Consider the following 5,981-nt stretch of genomic DNA (forward strand, 5'->3'; position numbering starts at 1 on the left):
GCGATTTATTTTTGTGAAAAATATGTTTGCTGATTTGAATTCGAACGCAACCGTCGACAATGCGCGCTCAAACCAAAAACGTTTTCGCAACTTTTTTTCACCATGAGGTTTTTGTTTTGCGTTAGATGCTCGACGTTACGCGTGGTAAGTTTGGTTCAATTTGTTTTGTTTTTTTAAGTTTTCTTAAGGTAAAGTAAACAGAAATATTAAACTATTTGTAAAGAATAAAAAATGCAATACCTAATGTAATAATGGTATTAAAAATCTGAAATGCATCTATTTATGTGTTTGTTTGTTTGCAGATTTTTGTATATCTGCGATGTGTCCATCAATCAACCAACATCTCTCAACTTCAACTATTTAATTGTATGTAAACATATGAGTCTGTCGTGGGTTAACTGGGTTTGCGGAACTGATAGGCCTAACTTAGGTTAACTGGCGCTAGGGTGAGTGACCTATTCTTTGTCGAGGTTGACTCGTGAAGGAAGTCTTCCTCGGTGGTCAAAGAATGGTCCAAGTCTGTAGGAGTGCTACTATGTCAGAAAGTTGGCGCTAGGGTTACAGCTAGAGTAGCGCTCGTTAACTAAGATTAGGTTAGGTAACATAGGTGGGGTACGTTTGGGATTGGCGCGCCACTTAGGGAATTTAGCTTAGATCGTTTTCTAGCTAGGTGTGGCGCGTTGCTAAATGGCTTTAGCTAAACTAAGGTGCGCATAGAAACACGACTTGGCATGGCCTCCACCGCATGCGCTGGCCGCGGTGCAGGCGGGAACGAGTACCGGACACAGTTACTCTCAATGAAGGCTTTGGCTCGAAAGCCTGAGGGGGCCGACATAGCATTTCGCCAGAAAAGTCCCGTGAGCCACCCTGATAGGGCGCAAACTGTTGTTAAATTTTCCCATCCCTGCCTTTGCGTAATTCATTTGGGTCCTTGAAAGGAGGGTCTCGCAGGGCAGAGAACAGTGATCTCATGTTGTTATACGCTGTAATCATCACTGGACTCTTTAACAAAAACTTCTGCGCCTATATTAACTGTAAAGATAGGGTTATTGTGGATTTGTTTTTGGGTTTTGACCAGCTTTTGTTGTTCTTGCTTGTATTTCTGTTACACTTTTCTTTCCGTTGAAAGGAAATTTGTACTAGATATCAAGCAAGGATATAACTCACTTGTTCGTTTTAGTAAACTTATCTAGTAGCCAAAAAATGCGCCTAAAAGTGTCCCCTATTCCACTTGTGCTGGTCAAGCCTGTTTTTTTTGTGTGGATTTGGATTAACTTAATTACTAGTTCAGTTCCGTAACCTACTTGGCCAGGCCACCTAGTCATAATGGGGCAATGACTGCTTGGGTGGTTGTAAAACAGGACAGATTCACTTTTTACCTTTATAGGCTATTTTGCGACGTTCGTATGCAGGACAGTTAGTTAAGGCAAGCTTGTATTGTGTTTTTTACGTCGGCCGTGCAGGGACGGTGGTGGTTCAAACGTTTTTTCAGACTTTCCTACTGATGATGCCTGAACTTCTTGATTGAGGCTGGTTATGAACCAATAGCAACTACCATCAATATTATTGTGACTTAATTTTGCTTGCGTTTTCCCTCTTTCATCAACAAAAATGTGTGAAGAGTTTACTTTAACTATCCTTTATTTCTTTTTAAGTAGACCAGTTCTTGGGGGGTGTTGTGCCTTTTTACATCAGCCGACAGATTCTTTAAACATCATTACACTATTGCGTTTGTTTATGCGTCGCTCTAACCACCTGAACCACCACCGTCAAGTGCTCAGAAAGTAGTAAAAAGTCAGAATTGAGACTTCAGTCTGTACGCTCTCAACTATTGTTTACTTCATTCCAGGTGTGTACTACTTGTGTTAAATACTTTGCTATCAAATGTCAAAACATTTTTGTTTTATTTTTCAGGACCTGCTTTTGATTGATCTATTGTGTTATATAAATTTGGTTCAATTCAGTCTTTGTTATTGAGCATTTATACATTTCCAAGGTAAAGTGTAAGTGTCAATGTGCATTAATGACTTTTTCATATTTATGGCATTAATATATTTCATTAGTTTTTTTGCAGGTTTTAACAAATTGTTGTGTTTTTTAGGAATGTGTTAGTTACCTTTTATGTAATAAATATTTCACAGGTTTCAACGTTATCTTATTAAACATATTTTCAGGTTTTACCATTATTTTAAACAAACATTTTTGCAGGTTTTAACATTATCTTATTAAACATCTTTTCAGGTTTTAATTATTATTTAACATTTTGCAGGTTTTGACATGTTCTTTTTAAACATATTTTCAGGTTTTAATCATTATTTAACATTTTTGCAGGTTTTGACATTTATTGTCACTTTCAAGGTTAACAGTTTACATATTTTTTGTTGTTCACAGGTTTAGGTTGTTTGTTTATGAAGGTTAACAGTTTATTTTAACTTTCAAGATTAAAAGATTACATGTTTTTTGTTGTGTTGTTGTTGTTTACAGGTTTAGGAATTTAGGACATTTGTTTATGAAGGTTAACAGTTTATTTTTCCTTATTTACAGATTAAACGATTTTGGTTGTTTACAGGTTTAGGAATTCAGGATGTTTTTATAATAAGAATAATCTTTTTTGTCTTTCCAGGTTTATGGTTTATTTCTTTTGTTAACAGGTGTAGGAAGTTGCCTGTTTTAGGTGGTTTACAGTTTCTTTGTGTAATCAGATCTACAGTTTTCAGACTTGTATATTAACTGTTTGTTCACAAGTTTGCAGCTGTTTGCTGGCTTGGTTCTTTTTGTGTTTCAGGCATAGGGCTTTTGGTGTTCTTGTTTGTGTGGAATACAATTAAATAGATTGCAACTGATGCTAATTGACCAATATTGTTGTAAGTACTTGCATAAACATTATCAAAGTAAACTCGTTTTACTTCTGTAGCTACTTTTTCAGAACTTCCATCAATTCAATCTGACTTTCTGTACATTGGAAGATCGGTCAATGAGAAACTGCATCAGGTACTATGCTTTTAGCAATATCCATAAACCTAAATGTTTTCATAGGATTTTAAGTGTAAGTGTATATGAGTGGTCACAACCTGCAGTAGAGCTAACACACCTTAATGCACACATGTAAAATTAGTATTGTTTTTTTTTTTGGCACAGTTAATATGCAACGAAAAAATACATATTTATTTACCACATTTTGCTTGCAATCATTTATTAGTTGTGACTCCCTGTTTACAAATAAAATGTTGTCCAAGCTATATATTTTGCCACATATCTACCAAATTCAATAGTTATTACTGACATGAATGATAATGAGATATTTGTAATTTAATTTTACCTTTGTATTTCATACCACATAAACTCCAAACGAGATGGATCTTTATGCAAGAAAAACAGCAAGGAAGTACCATAGTGGTTCCCTCTAAGAAGCAACACCAGGAAATCAACAAGGTACAAAATTTAATTTGGTACTTTTGCACGTTACTGAAGTTTAACAAATACATTCAAATTCAGTTAACCGCATAACTTTGTTGTGCAATTAAACAAGCACTTCAATCTTTTCTTGTTAAATGATTGGTTTAATGAACCATATGCAACCACGTGCAATAAAATGAAATTGTTTTCAACATAAACTGTTTCCTTTTAGTAAAAAACTGGTTAGAAGGATTACATTTTAGTGAATGGTCTAGTAACTTGAAAAGCTTTTGTTGTTGCTAGATGATTTGTGCTTGGTGTGTATTTTAAACCCAATACTTCTGAATTTCAGACAACATGACCTTCAACAGCAGTAGATTTTGATGCAAAAAAACTCTACAAGCTGTTCTGCAAAATCAACTTCCTGTTAACTAAGAAACTTGACAACTGAATTCGGCAGCCAAAGCTGTCTGTATTAATGTACAGTGGGGCAACCTTCACTGCTCATGTGGGATAGAAAAATGAAATAACATTAATATTGACTTTGCTGATACTAGCACAAGTGCAAACATATTTTGGATTAGGAAACATTTGTTCGTACTGTTTGTTTAGCTTTTTAATGCGGTAGAATATGGCAAAATTGTGTATGTCAATTGTTGAACAACATAAAACATTGTCAAAACATATTTCTTTCTATTGTAAATTCGTATTATATTTTTTAAATATTTTGTTGTAACAGACACAAACAGGTTATCAGTTTTATGCGTTTATCTGTCCGTGTACAAATTATGACAACTTTGATTTTTTAATGCGATACCACAACTGGGCATACAGCATTGATGCACTGATTCGACCTTATAGGTCGAAACAGTGTGCACTGACTGTAGTTTTTTTTTATTAATTACTTAGCCACAGGTCTGGCTGCTGCGCTTTTAATCATTGTGATCTAATTGTGTTTTTACATTGTCATGTTTTTCTTAGCCACCTTTCCCTATGCTTTAGTATACAGTATAGCTGCTGCACTTTTAACCATTGTGATTTCATTGTTTTTTTATATTCTGGGCCTATATTGCAAATGCTGTTAATATACCAAACTGTGTTTAATGGTCAGTTTCATGTCATTCTATACACTATTAATGGTGTTAGATCTGTTCATTGAAGCCCTGTTATAAATTGTAGTGGTGTGCATTTAATTCCTTTAATTATCGCTCATAATACTTATGCTGTAACTTCTGCTGACATGTTTGTCAATTTATTCGTTGAATGTAAGGACAAAGGAATGTTTACCATTCAATTTAAATTGAGTTTTTTTTATGTGTGCACATCAGTATTTTAGTTGCACTGTAACTTAATAGTTCTGTTTGTGAACGTTTTTACCTATTTTTTGTTGCTTTGTAATCTTTATGGGTTTGTGCAAATACTTTAATGTTTTTCATGCCATAATTTTATTTTTGCAAACAATTTTATTAATTTATTTTTGCCACTGTGAATCCCCCATTACATAAACGTCCATAATATTGTACCATTATGTTGCAGGGTTTTTATCACATACCATACCACGGGTTACCATATTTGCATGAGCAAAATTCCGGACCGTTTCAATAAATGTCGTGTGCTGAGTTTTTTCCTCCTATTACGGTTTTTCTGTTTTATCTTTCGTGCGTTTCTTAATATTCATTGCGTGTTCAGTCAGTTTCGTCTGTTGAGCTTTCAGTTGAGGATTGATTGATTGTGTGTGCGAAGAACTATTAGCTTTTTCTATTCTTAATGCCTTTTCGAGTAATATCCATTTCTGCAATAAAAAGCGGACGAACGACTTTATGAAATACTACCCCCAGTGGTAAAAAGTGGTTGATTTGTTCAAAGGGGCCCAGCTCAGTTTTTTTTCGTAAGTTCAACGAACAACGAAATTACGTTCCGGTCCCGAAGGAAAAGTTTGACAAGTGTTTCAAAAACATATACCCGAGTACTATCACTTCGCAGATGTACCAAATTCTGCTAACAAATAAAAACATAATTAGGTATATTTCAGATTTATAATACCATTGTTACATTAGGTATTGCATTTTTTGTATTCTTTGCAAATAGTTTTATATTTCTGTTTCCCTTTCCTTAAAAAAACTTTAGTAAAACAAAAAAAACAAATCAAACAAAACTAATCATGCGTATCCAACGCGAAACATAAACCTCATGGTGAAAAAACGTTGCGAAAACGATTTTGGTTTAAGCGCGCATCGTCGACGTCGAAAATATTTTTTTACGAAAATAAATTGCCTACTACTTTTTATTGTACATCATTTTTGACCTTAGTTTTGAAGTATCAGGCATTAAATATTTGCCTTATTATGATATCACAGAAAGACAATTGCCTGTGCAAGATTATTTTATTTGCGCGGCAAAATTTCGCCAACAATAAACTTGAAGACGAATTAATCCGCATCGGTTGCGACTGGTTCAGTAAACTGTATTTCAGAAAACAGCACATTAAGTAAACATCGAAAAATGATGTGAAACAAAATGATTTATTTACGTTTTCTGTTTGTATTAAATAATTGTTACTTATTTTGTTTTTTCCACAGCTACCC

The 5,981-nt window shown here is 34.3% G+C and overlaps 1 long non-coding RNA gene across 1 annotated transcript; it reads left to right on the forward strand.

The window, feature by feature from the left end:
- Window positions 1–45: 45 nt before the first annotated feature.
- Window positions 46–5,229, forward strand: LOC145230320 (uncharacterized). Its single transcript, XR_013860627.1, has 6 exons — window positions 46–144; window positions 303–1,849; window positions 1,915–2,864; window positions 2,927–2,991; window positions 3,354–3,432; window positions 3,749–5,229. It is a non-coding gene; the product is annotated as an uncharacterized LOC145230320 (long non-coding RNA).
- The last annotated feature ends 752 nt before the right edge of the window (window positions 5,230–5,981 follow it).

The sequence above is a fragment of the Phallusia mammillata genome, chromosome 5 (genome assembly GCF_965637545.1).
Source record: "Phallusia mammillata chromosome 5, kaPhaMamm4.hap1.1, whole genome shotgun sequence".
NCBI classification, from domain to species: Eukaryota; Metazoa; Chordata; class Ascidiacea; order Phlebobranchia; family Ascidiidae; genus Phallusia; species Phallusia mammillata.